A 21,989-nucleotide genomic window follows, 5' to 3' on the forward strand; every position below is an offset into this window, starting at 1 on the left:
GCTTGTGCTTTACATTATAAAACCATTTCTGTCATTACATTAGTCAAAAGATGTGCCTGAAAGCTTACCGCTTCTAAGTCAGGAGCTTCAAGCTGATTATTGAATGACTGTACTATGTACAGTCGCTATTAGTGTTAAGTTCAAGTTTTCAAGGGTAGCCTTATAGAATATTGTCCCATATACAGAATCCTTCTTATTGGGGCAGCTGTTTGCAGGGCAAAGAGTAGGAAGCTGAACAGAGCATCTAACCCACTTTTTGCTAATGATAATATACATATAATTTAAGAAAGACTGTTACAGAGAGCAAGATTGAAGGAACCTATATAACATCAGGTTTCTTTTAATCACTAAACTTTAGTTCATGATAAACTGTAGTTACCTTGATTCATTTCAACCCTGATCTTCCCTACTTCACTTCAAAGAGAAAACACTGGCCTTAATTTTTCCTTATGAAGTCAGTAGATCCTGTTTTATAGCCCCCTCCCCAAAGACTAGAATCAAAGGGGCTGCTGGTCCCATTCTTCAAGGCTGGCTCTGACTGCCCAAACAAAAGCCACATAATACTGTCTGCTGATCCTGGAAAGGTCCTAATCATGCTGTCCTCCACCCTGATAACTAGCCTGTGTCTTTCTGCTTCCACCAGCAGAAATATAAAAATAAAATTTCCATATGACTTGGAGGCCTCATTTAGAAAATGGGATTAATGCTGATTCCTATTGCACCATGCAAGGCTCTCCTAAACATAGTGAGAACTGATGAACTAAGAAAACTCTAAGTGCTTAGAATAAATGATTTTCTAACATGAGGCTTACGCCTCCCCAATAACTTTTCTTTCAGGGATATTTGATGTGTAATGGCTGAAATATACTAAAGACATATCACTACATTTTAAATGATACTATCAACACTGGGTTTTCCTATATGGCATTAGTGCTAATAAGACAGCAAATATAATTATTACAAAGTATTACACAGATTTAGGAGCGGGAGAAAAAAAAATTTAGCTAACACCTGTCTCCTATTGATGTCATTGATATATTACCTGTATACACCTGTCCTAAGGTCAGATGCTGTTGTACAGCAGAGCGGATTCAGAAAAGGACAGGATGACATCAGCTCAAGCCAGACAAATCTATATAAAAAAAAGATTTACAGATCTTCGCTGTTGACTTCTGTTTTAAATAATAATGTTAGTAGTAATAATATAATACATTAATAACATTATATTAATTATATTAGCTAACGTTTGTGAGCAGAAAATGTGGAACTCACTCTTTACCACATGAGATCATTTAATCCCAACAGCAGCCCTACTGAGGAAAGTACTATCATTAACTTCCTTTTACATATAAGGAAACTGAGGCACAGATAGATTAATTTGCCCAAAGTTATGCTGCTAGTAAGTAATGGACTCAGGACTGAAACCCAGGCAGTCTACTTTCACCATGCAATAGAACTAACACCCAGAAGAAGAAAAAGTTCTGGTGTTTGGCATTTATTATAATGGAGAGAGGCAAGGTAAAACCTAAAGAAAAAAAAGACTTACGGTCCCTGGAACAGGGGGAAAGAAACTAATGCAGCATCTTTCCAACATTCCTTTATAGGAGATTCTTCATAGGAGAAACTCAAAACAGTTCCATGATTAAATAGGTTTACGAAATACTGGATTAAGCCCAGTGAAACAGAGTTTCTCGCTGGAGTGTGTCTCCGAGTCTTAACACGCAGCTGTGTACCCCGAGTCTCTGAAATGGAGAGGTGGAAAGGAGAAGTTATGTAAGTGAGAACACTTGTCTTTTTATGGAGCATGTCTGAAGAGATGAACTGAAGTTTTCCAACACAAGTTTGAGAAAAATGGATCTAATGAACAAACTAGAGAAGCAGAGTCTGGGCAAGGAGAGCAGAGTCCAGGTGAGGAGAAGGGCAGTGGAGGCCAAGCGGATAGCTTATCTGGAGGGTCAGTGAGCAACCCTGCTCACAGTCAGTTTGTGGATAAACTAAGTCGCCTCATAATAGGTATAAGTGAAATAGATAACATTACAAAATATAATATACTTTTATTGCTGAAAGCTCTACAGGAATCCAGCAAGTCAAGGCATCACTCTTTTGTCAGTTTCTTCTTCCAGAAGGAGGGAGTGAGGCTCCTCCCTTGCTCCCTTGACCATGATGATGGCTGGAGTCCACCAACAGACAGCCTGAGAGGTAGCAGCCTGGCACAGCCCATGCTGGAGGGGACAAAGCGGCCACAGAGGCCGGGCCACTATCCAGTCAGCTAACACAGCTTGCCATTGTGGAGGTTCCGTGGGACCAATATCAGAGGAGGAGAGGAGACCACGGAGGATACAAATGGCAGCTTTGGTGGCCATTTCTGATGGCTATGAGGCACCAACTGGAATGCCAAAGGGTTCTATAAGTGAATACATACACAGTTATCCTTAGGGCTTCCTGACTAGGTGAAAGGAACTAGCTGAAGACTCCTCAATTATCCAGGTGGAAGCTGAGCCAGAAAAACAGTCACAGTTGCAGCTACCATTCGCTGAGCCCTTAGCCTGGTGCTGGGCACTACGTTAATCACTTAATACTATTCAATCCCCAAACAACCCTATGATGTTGATACTCTTCTTCTCATTTTACAGTTAAAGAAACCAAGGATGGTTCAGTTTACTTGTACAAGGCAAAGAACTAGGAACTGAGACAAATAGCAGTCGATGTAAGTTTTAAAATGTAGCTCCTGCAAGCCTCCTACACACCTCTTGTGTATGTCCTCCCATGATACTTCATCCATCTCAAGCTGAGCTCTTTTTCCTCGTCAAAGTAACCTGACTCCAGCCTATCTTTTTATTCTGGATATTATTTGCTGAGACACAAACTACCCCAAAATTTAGTGGCTTAAAACTTATGAGAGGGGCGCCTGGGTGGTTAAGCCTTTGACTCTTGATTTCAGCTCAGGTCATGATCTCAGGGTCATGAGATCGAGCCCCATGTCTGGCTCCATGCTCAGCGGGGAGTCTGAGCTCTCTCTCCTTCTCCTGCTGCTCCCACCATGTGCACATGCTCACACTCAGCTCTCGCTCTCTCTCTCTCAAATAAATAAATACATCTTCTAAAAAATTTATGAGATAAAATTATATCTCTTGATTTTGTGTGTCAGGACTTCAGGCAAGGCTTTGCTGGATGGTTATTTTGTTTCATGAGGCATTTATGGGAGTTGCTCAGCAGTATTCAGCTGACAGCTAAGCTGGTCCGAGGTCACTTGTCTGGTACTTTAGCATCTCAAGGAATGGGCGGCCATCTGTCTGACTGCCACACTCTCCAGCCTCACCTGGCCTACTCTTCCCTCACTCACAGTGCTCCAGCCACACAGGCTTTCTTTCTGTTCCTCAAATAGGCCAAGGTTATTCCTCTTTCAGGACTTTGTGGTGCCTATGCCAGGACTGATCTTATCCTCCTGGGCCCTTCTTTGTCATTCAGATCTCCACTTAAATGTCACTGCTTCATAGAAGCATCCTCCTCACCATCCTGTGGAGGTCTTCCCTGGTCACCCCATCTACCTCCCTAATTTATTTTCATGGCATTATTGCCATCACTCTGAAATCATCTATTTTCTTTGTTTGTTTGTTTTTCCCTATTTCCTCTAATTAGAATGGAAAGGGGAACAGAGCCCTTGTCTATCCTGCTGATTTCTACATTCTCAGCACTTAGAACCATGCTTGGTACAAAATAAGTCCTTAATAAATATTTGTCAAGTGGAAGTATGAAATACAGAATTGGGATTCAAAACTAGATCCGACTGACTTCAGAACTAAAACCAAACTGTCCTTGTATGTATTCCAGGCAGATACGGTCAGCCTAGGTCCCAGGGCAAAGAGACTGCATAAAGCAGACAGTTTGTGGACATAATTGAGAAGGGGTGCACCAGCGAGCAAGCTAGCTGTGGCCAGACCAAACTACACCGAACAGTCAAAGAAAAGACCCCATTCCAGCAAAGCCCAAACATCTCTTTGTCTGACTTCACTTCAGCCACTCTTGTGTTGACTCTTGGGAGATGAGAAATCTCCAAGCTGTGGTGCTGAGTCAAGGCCCTGTGCAGCTCAGGCCTTGTTTCTGGCTGGGCCCCTCCGACACTCGGCTTTGCTGGGCCACTCTACCGAGTTTTGCCCTGGCCAGTCAGGAATTGGGCCACAGCCATGTTTGTGCTGAGGCTTTAGGGAAACATGGTTTATAAATGCTTGTTTCCTCTGAGTCACTGCACAGACTTGTCCCTTCAGTACAAACATTCCGTTTGGTTTTATAACTGGGGAAAGAGGGGGTGGGAGCCAAGGCTAACTGGATCAGGTTTGAAAGGAAAGGGGAAGTGAGAAAATTTAAATAGAATTTTCTATATTAGTGAGAGTCACAAAGGAACCCTTATCTGGGTTTCAGAGGCATGCACAAAGTTTCATCGTTATTTATTTATTTGCCTTAGTTAAAAAAAAAAGTTCACAGAGTAATTTTTTCCCTTCAAGCTTCCATAAAAATGCTGGAAATGTGGCAAAAGTTTTACAAAAACAATTTAAGAACAATTAGCACACATATAACCATGTTTTGAAGTTTATATTAAATGCCCTTTACTAAATAAAAAGGAGTTTTGCTTCTAATTTCCTGGCATTGTTGACTATATTATCCTTTAAATAACCACCTATTAACTTTTATCATTACTGTGAGTTTTCTGTGAATTATGCATTCCAGACCAAAAGAATTAATTCTTTATTTTCTGCCTTTTAAATAATTTTTCTACCTCATAACTTAGTGCCAGGCTTCTCATCTATAGAATTTGGCTAATGATAACAACGCTTGCTCATAAATAACTCATAAAGTTATTATGAAACTCAAATATAATTAAATAATGGATATAAAAAATATGATTCCTAATTCATTCATTAACCACTTGACTTTGTGTAAATTATCCTCATGATTATCGAGCTCAGACATTTAAGGATCATGAGTTAGGTGTGGAGTCCAAAGCCTGGCAGGGGGACTTATGAGAGAGTGGTCATAATCCTTCACCTCAAGAGGATTACATTTCAGTACAAAACTAGATATGACCCTCTGAGCCATGGGTTCTTCATCAGTAATTTAGAGTGCTGTATGTGAAAATACTGAATTCTGTGCTTGACAGATAATTCAAGTACCACAAATAAATTTTATAGCAGATTCTGTCAGTATCCTGCCTGTGTACTCTCCACAAAATCTCCAATAAGAACACTGTTTCCAGTTACGATGTGTGTGTGGTGGGGGAGAATGTTCTCCACACCACCAAGCAATTCTCAGATTCCAGCTGGGTGTCCTACAGTCCAACTCAATTCTGACACTATCTTCCCAGAGATAGCATCAGATCCCACAGGTTGAAGGCTCTGTCCTGAAAGACTGTTCCCACCCTTCAACCCCCTGCACTTCGGATGCCAGTCACAATTTCAGGTTGTCAACTGTGCTTTTGATTGGCCAACTATAGATTGAAGGTTCCAACAGTCCCTTCCTTGGGTTCAATTATTTGCTAGAGCCACTCACAGAATTCAGAGCAACATTTTACTTACTACATCATTGGCTCATTATGAAAGGATATAACTCAGGAACAGCCCTCCAAACCTTATCCTTTTTTTAGGATACCCTTATCCAAACCCAATCCTTATCCTTTTTGGCACAGCACGGCTCCTGATTGCTCTGGTTTTTATGGAGGTTTCATTACACAGTCATGATGAATTAAATCATTGGCCATTGGTGATTGATTCAACCTCCAGCCTCTCCTCCCTTCCCAGAGAAGGTTAGAGGGTGGGACTAAAAATTCGAACTCTCTAATCATGAGGTTGGATCCACTGGTGACCAGTCCCCATACTTTGGTTACCTAGGTGCAGTCCAAAAGTCACCTCATTGACATAACAAAAGACACCTTTATCACTCTCAGTACTTAGGAAATTCCTATGGAATTACGAATTCCAATTTCCAATGGAAACAAGAAAAAAGACCAAATACATATTTCTTATTATAAATTACAATATCACTGCTACTTAGGGATCTGTAGGTTTTTCCAGAAGGCTGCACTTATCGCCACACACAATACCTCCCCACCCTGTGCACAGTGGGCTGGAAGTACACCCCCACTCCTAGCAGCCTTCAAGCAATGAATAACGGGAATGAATGCATAAATACCTCCAGCTCCCTCAACCCTCAGGTGGGATCATTCTGAGGCATGTGTTTTATACTTTTCCTAGAGTTTTCCCGTGAGAATAATTCAGTCACCCCCTTTGGTAGCTGGCTTAATAACACACCGTTCTTCACTGCCTTCCCTTTCCTGTACCACTTCCTCTTTCCCCTATTGGTGTTTCATGGGATCGTCTCCATAATACAGCATTTGGACTTGAATCCTTGTCTTAGGAATTAGTTCTGGAAAAAAAACCCACACAGAGAGTTGTCCTCTGTACAAAGTTATGGTTGAATGCCCAGACAAGCCAGTGGCTTTGCACAAAATTCAAATTCCACTTCTTGACCACATCTTGCTATCTTATTAATCTTGGTTATTGTTATTCCCTTATAAATATCTAGAAATATAGTAAGCAAATTTATATTTAAGTTCTTTAAGATACACAGCATCATTTAGTCTGTACAAACAGCCCCAAAAGATAGAGACTGGAAGAGAAGTGCAATGACTTGCCAAAAGTTATAGGGTCAGTGAGTAAGAGAACTGGACCTCAAGCCAAAGTCTTGTAACAACAGATCCGTTTCTCGCTAACCCCAGACTGCAGGGTGAGACAATGTAGTTGAGAGCAGACCTCTCTCCATTCCTGGAGAAGGAACTCTAAGTATGTGTTCTCCTGTTAAGGTCAGAAGTACCATCTTTGTACATAAATGTGAACTTTTCAAGTATAAACGTGAACTTTTCAAATGTGTCCTTTTTATATGAGAGAATGGTCATCACTTAATACCTCTGCAAAGGACTTTAAATGGCAGTGTGTTCTGAGCAAAGACGCTAAGTGAACACAGAGTAAGTATACTAATCTGATCTTAATTGTTCCGTAACACTGTAGGCTATGAAGATCTAAAGTACCTTGATAGGTGAACTTAAGGGCCTTAAGTCAGAGGCATTGAAGGATGTGGAAGGTGGATGAACTTGACAGCAGTAGGATATCAGGAAGCACAGCACGGCTCCTGATTGCTCTGGCATTCTCCTGTCTTGCTAAGGAAAGCTTTAGTTTCTCTTCCATGGAGTGAAGCTCATATTATCAACCTCGATTGTCGATATTTCTTGTTATATGAAAAGATTTGAGAGACAAATGCATGTTCTTCATTCTTAGTACTATTAAGTACCTACTTCACTGCAATCATAATTGCCATGAGCTTGGCTGAAAGGTATACAAGGACCTCAGTCACACAGGTCAATGAGAAAAGTGGGAAACTGACACAAGGACTGAGGTAACCAGTCCCTGAGCCTCAGACTTTGCTGTCTAAATGCCAGTGTTCAAAACTACAAGGTCCTCCAGAATCAAAGCAGTGGATGGATCCAGTGTCAGGGGAGTACAGGAAGAGGTTGTATTACACTCAACCGGGTAGGAGCAAAACAGCTCTATCAACTCAGAATTCCATTCAGAAGTTGGGTGACATGGAAAACAGAGTCCAGCCTGGCTGTGGGCTCCACATTTTGTCAAATTCCACCAGCCTTCAGGAAGGGGACGCAGCCTCAGTGGGAAAATGGGACTGTTGAGTAGGAAACCGAAGCATATGCCTGAGTGTTCTGATGGGACCTGTGTAGGAGGCCTTCAGGGAAGACTACAGCTAAATGGGCCAGTGCCCAGAGCTCCCTCAGGCATGCCATTTGTGGGTCAATGTAGCACCATAAATTCTAGACTCTGAGACCTGGTTGAGATGGGATATAGGAAAGTGGGGTAGGAAGCCTCCTAATATACTCTTTACCTGGGCCTGGACTCTTTCAGGAACCTCCACAGCGATGAGCTTCTTCACTGATTACAGGGACTAAGAGAGGGGAAGCAAAGGGCTCTATGAGGACAAGAGAGGGATGTGTGCTTGGCCCCTGCCCTCAAGGAGCTAACAATCCTGTTAGGGGACCAAGCCATGCACCATGAAAGAGTCATGAGCACTATCAAAGAACTTTATAAGTGAAGAACAAACTATAAAACCCAATGGCCAGTGATGGATTGATTAGTTTGGGCCACAGTAACAAAAGGTAGTTTTGAGGAGAAAATAGCCCATGAGACTGAGTAGCCTCAGAGCAGTAGCTACACAGTAAATGGCAGCTACACTAAATTTCCTTATTTGCAAGGCTTATTGACATGTAGACCTTTGGAAGAGAAACTGATTCGGCTCACTAATGCTTCCTATAAATAGGAAGAGCCACAGTAGCTCACACCCACAGTTTCCTAAGGATTCTTAAACAGGCACATATGGTATGCAGAGTGTTATACTCTACCATCTCCTCTCCTGAGACCTGAGGAGAACGACAACAGGATGTGGGCTCTGAAGCTTTCTAGACTTGGCCTCAGACCACTATTTGGGGGTGTTTTGTTGTTTGCCCAGGAAAAACTCACAAGATGTACTCTGGAACAGCTCTCTGAGGAGGGAAGTGGCAAGAATACTGTTGCCCTCACCTATGAGAAGACATGGTACTTGACATCTGCCAACAGTGTCTCCCTGGGTTACTGTGGAGACCTAGAGCCCATACACTTTGAGTTCCCCTAACCTTTCTCATATGAACACAACGCAAAGGTGACTTTCCATTATCATCTGAGCCATTCCAAGACCTCAGAGAGAGCATAAGGAAACGGAAACTCTAGGGCAAAGTGGAAATGACAGAAGCTCTAAAGTTGCAGAGACCAGGAATCAAATTTCTGCTCAGCTGGGTGCCCTAAGGCCAATTACATAATATCTCTATAAAATGAGAAAATTATTTACATCTCAAGTTAGTGAGGAGAATTGAGATAATTCAAGTAGACATTATTAAGCAGCTCTTATGTTCCAGATATTTAATTAGATACTGAGGATACAAGGATGAATTCATTCATTCATTCATTCACTCACTCATTCATTCAGAAAATGTTTATTGAGTACCTACTATTAGCCTAATGAATAAAACAAAACTCCTGCTTATGTTCTTTTGAAGGATATAGGCAAAAAAAACACCCTTAAGCCCATAAATATGCACTATGTGTTTATAGCACAATTAATCCATGCTATAAACAAAGACAGAGCAGGATAAGGGGGCAGAGACTGAGTGGGGAGGTGTAGGCCTGCTCTAATTGGAGTGGCTTGGGAAGACCTCTCTGAGGAGGGGACATGTAAGTAGAAGCTGAATGAGGTAAAGGAGCAAACCAAGGAGCTATCTTGTGAAAGAGCATTCCAGCACAGAGAAGAGGAGATGTGAGCCTGATGGTGAGAGCATGCTTGGCATGTTCAAGTAAAAGCTTGGCTGCCCCTGTGGTTGAAGTAAAGCGGGCAAGGGTGAGTGTGGCAGGGCCAGACTGGGTCTTGGAAACGCTGGGAAGAAGTTGAGTGTTGTAAGAAGCTGCCAGAGGATTTTGACCAGAGGAGTGACTAGATAGGGATTTATATTGCCAAGGGATCATTGTGAAGTTGCAGGGAGAACAGGCTGGAAGAGGACAGATGAGAACAGAAGCAGGAAAAGCTGGGACAGATTAGGAGAGGGGATAATGAGTAGGACTGGGAGGTAGTGACAGACGTGCTGAGAAATGATTGGGTCTGAGACAGATTTTGAAGATAAAATTAGTAGAATTTACTGATGCGTTGGATGTGAGTATGAGAGGACTTCAGAAAAGTCAGGAAGGACTCCAAGGTTTTTGGTCTGAGCAACCGGATAAGTATTTGCACAATTCACTGTGACTGGTAAGGGCAAGGAAACTAACAGGTCTGTTTTGTACAAGTTGGGCTTAAGACACCAAACAGAGATGTCCAGTAGGCATTGGGTAGGAGCACATGGACTTGTGGGAAGAGATCAAGGCTGGTGATATAAATGTGGGAGCCTTCAGGATAGAGGTGACATTTAAAGTCATAACAGAATGAGATCATCCATGAGTCAATACACATGAAGAGAAGAAGTGCAAAAAACAAGCTCTATAGAACTCCACTGTTTAGAATTTAGGAGAAGAGAAGGAAGAGACAAAGGTAAATAAGTCTCACCCTCAAGGAGCTCACCAGTATGTAAAGTAACTAGCACCATACCTGGGATGTACCAGATGATCAATGAGCATTGCTTTTTCTTTCTTCACCCTTGGTAGAATCACTGGACTTTAAGGAGACGCAGGTGAACATGTGAATTAAAATGGTGGCAACATCTATTTCTCACCACGCATATCTGGGGATTGGGGGAAGGAAGGCTCTGTACCTTGTTAATTACCACACTCCTTGTTGTCTTCCTCTTTTTTTTTTTTTTTTTTTAAGATTTCATTTATTTATTTGACAGAGAGAGACACAGAGAGAGAGGGAACACAAGCAGGGGGAGTGGGAGAGGGAGAAGCAGGCTTCCCGCCAAGCAGGGAGCCCAACACGGGGCTTGATCCCAGGACCCAGGGATCATGACCTGAGCCAAAGGCAGACACCTAACGACTGAGCCACGCAGGCGCCCCATACTCCTTGTCTTCGGACAGCCCTGAGCACCCCAGTAGTTGATAGCTGCAGCCTCTACATGACTGTCCCTCTGCAGCATCTGTTCACTGAAGGGCAGAACAAGAGGACGTAAAAATGGGAAGTAGATTGAAGGTCAAAACGTATGTTGACCTGTTCATAGAAAATATTACATTTTAATATATGCTTCTTCTTAATGAGCTACAGAAGTATGTAGATAACAAGGGACATATTCTATATCCTTCTTGTGTTTGCTCCCTAAGGACCCACTGGTATTGGGAAACAAAAAGTCAAAGTGGAAGATAAAACAGAGCATTAGTTTTGAAGCCACAAAGATTAGATCTGGCAAGCTTCTTAAGGTCTCAAAATCTCACTTTTGTTCTCTATAAAATCGGGCTAATAACAATAATACCTGCTTTGCAAAGCATTTATGAGGTTAAATGAGATAGTGTATATAAAAATACATCATGAAATACAAAATGTCATATATATCTTTGTTGATAATTGCTCTAGCTATTACGCTTTTAAGGCATGATGCAGTGGTCTTAAAATATGTCCAAAAATTCTTTAACACTCTTCCTTTAAAAGGTGGAATCTAATCCTCCACCCCTTGAATGCAAGCCTTGGTGAAGCACTTCTAATAAATCAAATACAATGGAAGTCATGCTATGCAAATTCTGAGTCGACTACAAAAAGGAAGGCTTTTGCCTGTTGCCTCTCTCTTGGATTTCATGATCCAGGAGAAACCTGCCACCGTGTTACGAGGATACTCAAGCAGCCCTAAGGAGAGAACAAAGGCCTCACACCAACAGCCAGTACCTTGGAAGTGGGTAGTCCAGCCCCAGTTGGTGTTCAGATGATTGTGAACCCAGACAACACTTTGACTGCAACGTGGGAGACTATGAGCCAGACACAATCACCTCTGAGCTCTGACTGATGGGATTGTGAGAAATAATAAATGTGTTTTGAGTCACTAGGTTTTGGGGTAATGTGTTACACAGTAATAGATAACTAACGCATATGATCACATTAGCCCAAAATCCCGTTAAAGAATGGAAGGTAAAATTTTTCACTGATGGTTTGAATGTACGGGTAGCTCAGGTGAAGGAGAGAGGAAAGAAAGCTGAATGAGGACAGAAGCAATGTGAACTACGGCCCCCGATCATTCATGGGGGGCTGCATCAGAGCCCTAACCTCACACACTTTAGTCTCTGCTGTCTTCATCCCTAAAGTAAAGAATATTTTCTGGGAAGGCTCTAGCTCTCTGATTTATCATTCTCTGAAGGCTAATTTGACTCCTGGGGTTACAGTGAGTTGTTTCCTGATCTGAACATCACGTGTACATTTGAAACTTTCTGCCTTGGAGGCCTCACTAGTGCTTACTTGTCCTGGGGCCAAACAGTCTCATAATCTCTTGATGTATTGGCCAAAGCCTACCTCCTCCAACCAGCTTACAGATACTTGAAATTCCACAATTAAGAATTGATTCCTTGCTTTGTCTAATATTAAAATGTACATTCCAGCAAAATCCCCTGTATTAATTTTCTATTGCTACCATAAGAAATTACCACAAAGTTAAAGGCTTAAAACCACACAACTCTATTATCTTACAGTTCTTGAGTTCTGAAGTCCAAAATTAGTCTCAGTGTGTTAAAATCAAGGTGTCAGCCAACCTGTGTTCCTTCCGGAGGCTCTAGGGGAGAATCTGTCTTCTTGTCTTTTGCAGCTTCTGGAAGATCCCTGCAATCCTTGGCTCCTGGCTCCACATTACCCCAACTTTTGCTTCTGTCATCATATCTCCTTCTCTGATTCTGGACCTCCTCCCTCCCTCTTATGAGGACCCTTGTGATTATATTGGACACACGGATAACCCAGGGTAATCTCCCCATCTCAAGATCCTTAACACCACATTTGTAAAGTCTCTTTTGCCCATGTAAGATAATATGTTCTAGGGATTAGGATGTAAACATCTTTGCCGGGGGGGGGGGCGGGGGGTAGCTCACAATTCAGCCTACTCTACTTACAAACTTGGACTTTGAAGTTATTTCTCAGTCAATCTCAATTATGCAAGCTTTAGCAGAGAACTTTAAATTAGTCAAAAAAATCCTTTAAGGCACCAAAATAAAGTCCACACAATTTATTCATAAGAGAATTCCCTCAGGCTTTCCTCAATTAAGTTTGATGAATAAAGATAAAGCATTTACTATATATAATATTACTAGTGCTCTAAGGAATATCAAGAAGTCTAAAAATTAGTTCCTGCCTTTTAAAAGACTCCCTATCTAAGAAGTATAAGACAAGTACATAAATAAGTGTAGTACGAAGCAAAATGTGATCAAGCTTTCTCAACCATACAACTTTCAGTAGGAAGGAGACACAAGGAAGACTGCTATCAGATGAAAATGTTAAGAAAAATGTCAGGGGAAATGAGAGGAAGGAAACAAAGACAACTTTAACTATTCAAACCCAGGTAACTAAGTAAAATGAAGGAGTTGCCATCAACATAATCATGGAAGTCAGAATGGCCATGAGAGGGTGAGGGGGGTCTCAGGAATGTAATGGGTGCAGTTTGAGACTTATTCTAGAATATCTAGGTCAGGATACCAGCAGATAATTGGAAATGAGATATGCATTCAGAGTCCAAAACAGAAGTTCAAGCTGGAGATAGAAATGAGAAAGTCATTTCTATAGAGAAGTAGGTGAAATCACTAAAAGTATGATTTAAGGGCCAAAGAAAGAACTTCTAAAAGACAGGAAGATAGAGAGGAACAAGCAAAGGAAAGAAAATAGGCAGAGAACCAGGGAAATTAGCACAATGAATATCACAAAAGCTAAGGAGGAGTTTCACAAGAGAAGAGGAGGTCGGCGCTATGATCAATTTTCAGGCACCGCTATGAATGCAGAGTTGGAAGAAAAGCTCACCATTATAGAATATTTCCATTCAGAGGCAAGAGATGAAATAACCTTAAGACCATATATAATAACAGAATACTGCAAAATAATTAAGAAGTTATGAGTTTTGACAGTTTATGAACTTTTCTTTAATATAATGCATTTCGTTGTAAATTTATATGCTTTAATTTTTAATAATTATATATATATTTTAACAAGCTCAGATAATTCCTGAAACAAATGATTGGCAATTGCAAGCCAGAAAGGGCCTGTTATAGCATATCAGTGATGGAACTTAACAATTCCCAAATCCATTCAATCATTCATTCATTCATTCATTCACATTGATTCCATCTCTGCACTTTGCTGGGCACTGAGCCGGTTATTGAGAAGACAAATATAAATAAGAGATAGCCTTTCCACTGGAGAACCTCAGGTTAATATGGGATACATACTTGCAAACAAACACTACAAATAAGCATAAGAAGTGCTATGATAAAAGTATGTATAGGTCTGACATGAGCACAAAAGAGGGAATAATCAGTCCAGCTCCATTAAAAATAAAAAGCCATACTCTTTAGCATAAATTATAAAGACCTCTATGAGCTGGTCTCTCCTTATCTCAGCTCCCATAAGTAAAATACGATGTCAGCTGAGAGTAAAATACGATGATGAGGGGCACCGGCTATGCAGTCAGGAGGATCTGCATTCAAATACACATTCTACTGCTTATCAGTAATCAGTGAGTAAGTCATCTTTCCTCTGCAAAATGGGGCTAATAATACCTACCTCACAGGTTGTTGTGAAGATTGATGGAGAGGATGTCTAGAAAACATTTAGCAAGTACTTGATACCTAGCTTGCAATAAATTGTAGCAGGTGTTTTGATTTTATCGGTCCCCCACTATGTTCAAATGAAAATGAACTGCTTGCAGTTTTCTGAGCACAACATGCTTCTCTGGGATCTATGCTTTTGCCTGGTGAATTCCTGCTCTCTGTTCAAAATTTAATGCAAACATCTGGTCTCCTCTGCCAAGAGTTAGTCATTCTCTCCTCTGTGTCACCAGTACACCAAGTAAATACCTCACTGTGGCGCCAATCACAGGGTAACTCTGAACAGGCGAGGAACCATGTGTTATTCCTCTGGGTCTCCCGATGCCTGACACAAAGTATATACAAGGTAAATGCTTAATTAGTGAGCATAGTTAATAGGAAAAGATAACAATGTAAGTGAAGAAGGAAAGATTTAAGATTCTAGAGACTTCACGTTTTTTTAAATGCTCTCTCCATTTGATCAGTAATTCTAACTCTAGGAATTAATTATGAAATAATCTTAATGAGAGAAAATATGTAAATATAAAAGTTTTTTTGCAGTGTTACCTACAATATCACAAACCATAATAGAGAAAAGAAGCTAAATATCTAATAGCAGAATCATGACTAACAGTGAAAATATTTGGGGTGCTGGGGTGACACAAACAGCTGACTTTTGGTTTCTGCTCAAGTTGTGATCTCAGGGTTGTGAGATCGAGCTCTGCATCGGGGTCTGCACTCAGCACAGAGTTTGCTTAAGATTTTCTCTCTCCCTCTGCCCCCCCCCACACACACTCTCTCTCTCTCAAAAAATTAAATAAATCTTTAAAAAAAAATTGAAAATATTTATGATATAATGACTTGACAAAATATTCCACATCATTAAATCTGATGGCTGTAAAAAGTATACAATGACAAGGGAATATGCCAATGATATAAACATAAGTGTATGAAGAAGAATGCGAAATTAAAAGTATGATCTAAATGCACACAAACCCACGTGCATTTGTGCATACACACACAGAGAAAAGGACTGGAGAGAAATAAACCAAACTGCCAAACAGAGCTTGTGTTAGAGAACAGGATCGTAGGTGGTTAGCGATTTATTTCCTTTATTGAGGAAAGGACTATTTCAAAATTCATCTTCCACATTTCTATAAATAATGTATTACTTTTACAAAGTTTTAAAATTATAATGTGCAGGGCACCTGGGTGGCTCAGTCAGTTGAGTGTCTGACTCCTGGTTTTGGCTCAGGTCATGATTTCAGGGTCCTGGGATCAAGCCCCAAGTCGGACTCTGTGCTCAGCGGGGAATCTGCTTGAAGATTCTCTCCCTCTCCCTCTGTCCCTCCCCGCCTCACCTCTCACTCTCACTCTCTCTCTAAAATAAATAAATAAATATTTTAAAAAATTATAATGTGTTATCCAACGTGTTTTCCTGAATTTCTCTGGGAATATTTAGCAGCCTAAATATTTCTAAATATTTCTCTGGGAATATTTAGCAGCCTAAAGGGCAGGATGGGAAGAACCTGATCACTGGACTTCCTTGGAAGTGAAGAGATGTGGGGATCCTAAGGAAAGCATCATAGGCTTGGCCCACAGTGAGATCCAGTCTGAGTAAAGAAGGATATAAAAACCAGAGTAGGGTTGTGGTCTCAGAAAATGTGGTGAGAGAAGAGAATTTTATAGTTTTCTATCTGAGAAATAAAGTCATTCTGAAAGTGAAGCTAACATAAAAGGATGGACTGTTTGGTCTTACTTGAAGACACTATACTAATAGGCTAATCATCTGGTTTCCCAGCCCACAAGAGGTTAGAAGCAGTTAGGTAAAGGAGGAATAGGAAACCAAGCTGGATGGCTCAAACTGCTGGATACAGCTTCTCCAGCAATGAGAAATAGGAGCTGTGTCTGGAGAGGTGGGAGGTACAAAGACCCAGAAAGCACTGCAAACAAATGAGGACCTTAAGAAGGGGCAAATGATGTACACTCGTGAATGAGCGTGAAAGACATCACTGTATCACAATGTGGTACAGCAACTTGCACTTGAGACGATGATTCCCACACTACAAACATGAGCTCAATGTCTTCCTTTAAAAATTGTCAAAATCGATGAGAAAATGTATTTGAAGGCACTATGTAAGGTGTAAAATGCTGCACAATTAGTCAATTATTTGTAATGCCCTCAGCATATGAAGACAGGGATATACATAATGCATTTTTAAATGCTTCTATCTGAGGCAATTCATTTTTTTAATTGGCACTTAAAACATATAATTTTCATTTATCTGGAAATTTTATTTATGGACGTATTCTATTTATGCCTCATTTTCTAATATTTCTGATTTAAAAAGTCATTATTGTCCCACCAAGATCATTTCTCATAACTTAGAACAAATGAGTTATTCAGATCCTTTCCAGAGCAAATTTGGGGGGGGGGGTGGGTGTGGAGAGAACATAATAGCTCAGGGCGTCTGGGGGAGGGGATGCACGGATGGGGAAAGAAGGAGGAGAAAAAGGCAGTAGGGCTGTCTGAAACAAACTTTCGCTAAGTGCTGGGTAGTGACGGGCTGCCAGGCTGCATGCCAAATTCCAAAGGACAAGTAAACAAACAGTTAATGCAAGTTATCCTGCAAATTTGCACATGCCCACCCACACAGGCACTAAATTAAACTTTCCCCAACTGAAGTCAAGCTACAGGCAAATAAGAATTGATTAGGTATCTTTACTGTGACTCTGGCTATGGGGAACATTTTGGTTGTCGAGCCAGCATATAGTTAATTTGACCCCTTTTGCTTAAGTCAGATCCTTCCTGAACAGGCAACTTTACTTGTTGTCCTTGAGGAGAAGCTACAGACAGTGGTGTGGTCAGATTTATGCTTGTAGAAAAAACAAACCCAAATTCCCTGAAATGTCTTAACTTTGACCAGCTCAAACTGGATTTTATTGCTGTTTGATTTCCAGAGGGCCATGAGCCTGGCTGCCCAGGGGAATAGACAGTGCTCAGAATGAATATTGAAATACCGAGTCCTTATTTGCTCTGGGGGACTGCCAGAGCTGCCTGCTGCCTGGGTTTTAGGGGAGCCAAATAAAGGGTTCCTATTTTAAAGACCCAGAGTAAAAGAATTCTCTGTAATCCTTTCCAGAGAGAACAAAATGAAGCCACTGCAAACAGTGATGAATCAAAATAATATGTGTATGATGAGAAAGAGCATTTTTTTATTGTGGCCAAAAAGTTGGTGGTAAGGCCTAGCACCAACCATTCTAAGTGGCTCCTTCACCTGCCCTGCCCAACACTTGTGTGCAGAGGAAATTCGTGAAAAATTAATGCCAAGGGCAGACTTGAACGGGGGCAGGGAGTACATCAGTGGTTCTACCAACAACCTCCAACTTCCTGTCTGAGCAGCTTGAACGGGGGGGCGAAGGGGGTAGCTGATTGCAGATGCGTAAAGCGTATGCCTGCTGTAAAGCTCACAGCATCTTAGCTGGTGCCCTCTGAACGTCTAATTTATCATAGGCAGAGGCAGGCAACGGAGCAGTAGGATGGGCTAAGGCTTCCCCAGGCACTTTTCTGAAGACCCGCAGTTCCAAAGGTCATCCTGCTAACACGGGAAGTAATTTCACAGGCCGGTGATGATTCTGCCTTGGGTAATGATAGACAAAGTTGAGACCAATCATGATATTTGGGATCCCCCACTATGTAGTGATGAAGGAGAAGAATCCTCTTGAATTCTGATTACCCTGGAGGAGAAATGCAAAGAAAACTAATGTTTCCCTTGGAGGTAATGTGCTCATTTGAGGCAAATGGCCCTTACCTGAGGCAGGTCCCCAACTCCTATTAGGAGTAAATATCCTATTTTCCTTTTCAGGGAGTAGCATTTTATTTAATTACAAAAACACACCATAAAACATTTTTAAAAAAAATAAGGCTCCCTTACTCAAACCCCTGCTCTTGTACACTACAATGCACAGGGAAGTGGGCCCCTGGGTGGGTGGGACCAGATTGGAATGCTGGATCGGAGTGCAGCATTCACCATGGATAAAGGATGGGACCCCTGATTTGAGTGAAAGCCAACTCTGGAGTTTCCTGTAACCATGGTAACCAGATCAGAAGCACACATTAATGATAAGCAAAAACAACTGGCAGCCTGCCTAGGCATCACTTAGAAGCATTAGCTTCCCAAGGTGAGTGTTGCAAATAAAGAGCGTGCAGAATGATGGTTCTGGAACAGGCTCACAGTTCGGCGGCACTCCTTTGTTCTCGCTGAGAAAAGCACTTCTCAGGCTGCCGCAGTGCTGGGGGTCTCACCAGCACTTGCAGATACAGAAGCAGGGCCCACTCCTGGACTGATGTCTGGGATTCTGTGCCTCTTTCTTATCAAGTGTGTTCCAATTATGGATGTATAATTCCCTCATATGGTACAAGTCCACTGAGATGTTACATTCCCACCATAAGTAACATCAGGGTAGGCCTGACCCCTCTAAGGACAGGGCATTGGCTTCCCATAGAATACATCGGCTTTCAGGACCTGCAACAGGAGTTTATAGGCCCCTAATCAGATCAGGATCATCAGCGAAATGTGCTGAACACAATACAAGTGTCAGCTCCTGAAGACATGGGTTCCAGTCTAAGTTTGCTCACTTATTTCCCGTGTAACTTTGGGCATCTTGTCTCAGGCTCAGTTACTTACTCCATCTCTCAAATGAGGATAATCAGTTTCCACATTGATGACTTCACAGGATTAAATGAGATATTGTGTGTCGGGGCATTTGTCTTGCCCCATCAAAAATAACCACTTTCTTCTATGCCCTCATAGTCCACTTTTTTAATGTCTCTTATTAGACACCCCATAGCCAGCCCTTATTCATAGTTTTATGTAAGTCTATCTCATTAAATTGTGAGCTCTTTGAAGGCAGGAACACCTTAGATTAATGTCTTTGTATCTCCAATCCTGAACCTAGTTCATTCACATGGATTAGCATACACATGTAATTTGTATTATAAGGGGCTCAATAAGTAAACGTTGAACCGAATTTAACTGCCCTATTTGCCCATCAGCTACCACTTCCTACTGGGAGTATCTGGATTGAGCAAAGCTAGACAGCTTGGGCAAGCGGGAGTCTGCAGTGGATTCTAACTGGAGTTGGGATAGAGTTGAAGCAGTAAACCACAGGATTGGAGGAGTTGTGTCTGTCATGACCTTCTAGACAGGCTGAGGGCATATAGTCAAATTCAAACATTTGAGCCATATTCCTGGTGTTACTACTGCTCTTCTTACCTGGATGACCCCCAAGAAGATCCTGTCAATAATTCCATTTGCTCAAATTTGTTTCTCTACAAACAAATTTGTTTGTCTCTCTTTAAGAAAACTGTACTCCAATGGATAGGAGAAGAAAGATTAGAAGTAACTTTGGAAGTGATAAGTGAATTTGTATCTTCTCCTTAATACTTATTTTTATATTACACATTTTTAATGAAAATATCCACTCTTTATTTCTCACAGGTGAATTCATGAGATAATGTATTGAAAAGAGTATTTACAAACTTCAAAAGGCTATGCCAGTTAAGCTATTTTTATAAGAATAAAAATGTAGCCGGCTTCAGTTGCCTCTGTTCCTTGTCTTTTAATTTAAGGAATTTGTAAACTTGGATTCATACCCTGGATCCAGCTCCTAAGTCCAGCTGTCATGAATGTCACAGCTGAGTCAGGGTGTTTGGTGGGACCATCCTCCCATCCCCAGGATCTCCTCTTCACAGCTGGGGCTACCCATCATACCAATTATGCTCTCGAGCATAGGACAAATCTAAACCAAGTTCATTCGGGTGTTTCTGGGGGTTACACATTTTTGGCTTTGCAATCATATGTACTTCATTATCTTCTATGAGCATTGCTTTTGTAGCCAGCATTGCTGTGGGAAATACAGAGTGCCCTGGCTAAAAGTGAGTCCTGGAGTGTTTTCAGTACTAAAAGGGCAATTGATGCTTTCCAAACTTTGCAATACCAGACAAGAAATACAATTTTTCAAAACAAGGATCATAGTAATAGCAAACACTTCTTTAGTACTATATATATGTGCCAGGTACCACTCTAAATTATTTCTAGCTATACAAATTTAGTTAATTCATACTACAACACTATGAGGTAGGTATTTTTTATTAAACCCATTTTATATATGAGGCTGGGGCACAGAGAAATAAAGTCCTTGCCCAAGGTCATAGAGCTATGCAGTAGTAGTGCTAGCATCTGAATCCAAATAGTAAGGTTTCAGACTCTTAATTACTAGGCTCTTTATTCATAGAAAGGGAGCATGGAAAAACAAAAGACAAATTCCAAAATCTCATTATAGCAAGTAATTTCAACAATTTTCTCCTCATCAAGACTCTTTCAAGATGCAGTTTTGTCACCTAAGTCTTTTCTCCTACTGTCTTTCTGGTAATGACCAGCAATCAAATAGACAAAAGGAAAAAAAAATCCTTCCTCTTTCCCTTTCTTCTTTCCTTCCTTCCCAAATTTATTTACTGAATCCTAATATTTACTAGGAATTGACTTCAGAGTGGAAAATGAGTATAAATAATGTCCAAAAATAGATCACAACCTACAGGTGGCAACATGTAAGTAGTAGGTCAAAGTTTTAGAGTAGAAATATAAAGAAAATTGCCTTTTGCAGGAACACTGGGGAAGAACAGTTAATTCCGCCTGGGGTTCCAGAAAGATAGAAAGAGAAAGAAAGGAAAAAAAGGATTTGGGAAAAGTCCAGAAGTAGATATTAACCCCAATAATTGAAAATTCTTTCAATTCAGTAGTTACTTATACAGAATCTACTATGAATCTAGCATTATATTAGGGGCCAAAAGAATATTAAAGATAATATGACTAGGTCCTTACCTCAAGATGTATACAATCTTACTGAGGGGTAAAAGTTATACCCATAAAATTATTAGAAGTCCATGATAAAGTGCCAAATGCATCACGCAGACAAGGAATGCAATAGAAGGCAAAAGAAGGGAGCTATAAAGATAGTCAGCCACAAAGAATTTCATGAAGATAGGAACACATCATATGTATTTTGTGTCCTAGCCTTACCATGGCTCCAACTTATTTACCTACCTTTCTTTTCTCTTAGCTGGAATTTCTCCTTTTTTTCTTATTTTGTTACATTTATTTTTACAAGCCAATTTAAATCTTTTTTTTAAATAAAAAGGTAAGGAAAGGGAGGGAAGAAAAGAGGGAGGGAAGAAGGACGAGTATCTCCATTAACCCTTGGACCTTATTATGCTCTAAGCTATGCAGTCCAATAGCATATTATTATGTAGACCCTACATAACACTCAGCTCTACCATTCATAGACATGTGACCTTGGACAAGTTGTTTCTTGAAAAAACCTTGAAAAGAAAAGTTTGAAACTATTTTCTATACTGAGATTTTGAAAGGTTTTGTGTATTTTGCTTTTCTATGTCCCCTATTTCATAAACCACGTACTGAGGCCTCAGGTTCCTCATCTATAAAATGGAAATAATAAGAAAACTTTCTTCAATAGGTGTATTGGGAGGATAAAATGAGTTAATTACATTAAAATGCTCAGGGAAGCCTCTACACATAATTACTATTCATTAGTCATTCAACAGCTATTTCCTGAACATTCACTATATTCCAAGAATTGATC

At 40.8% G+C, this 21,989-nt stretch overlaps 1 protein-coding gene across 11 annotated transcripts in view; it reads right to left on the reverse strand.

Moving 5' to 3' along the window:
- POU2AF2 (POU class 2 homeobox associating factor 2) overlaps positions 1-21,989 on the reverse strand; it is a 484,065-nt gene that overhangs the window by 418,918 nt on the left and 43,158 nt on the right. The window contains exon 2 of one of the 11 annotated variants that reach the window (XM_036106873.2): positions 1,547-1,742. The exons of the other annotated variants lie outside the window; for them this stretch is intronic. The gene's annotated coding sequence lies outside the window, so the exon portion shown is untranslated. The remainder of the gene's footprint in view (positions 1-1,546; positions 1,743-21,989) is intronic. 11 annotated transcript variants of the gene reach the window in all.

Source organism: Halichoerus grypus, chromosome 11, assembly GCF_964656455.1.
Source record: "Halichoerus grypus chromosome 11, mHalGry1.hap1.1, whole genome shotgun sequence".
NCBI lineage: Eukaryota > Metazoa > Chordata > Mammalia > Carnivora > Phocidae > Halichoerus > Halichoerus grypus.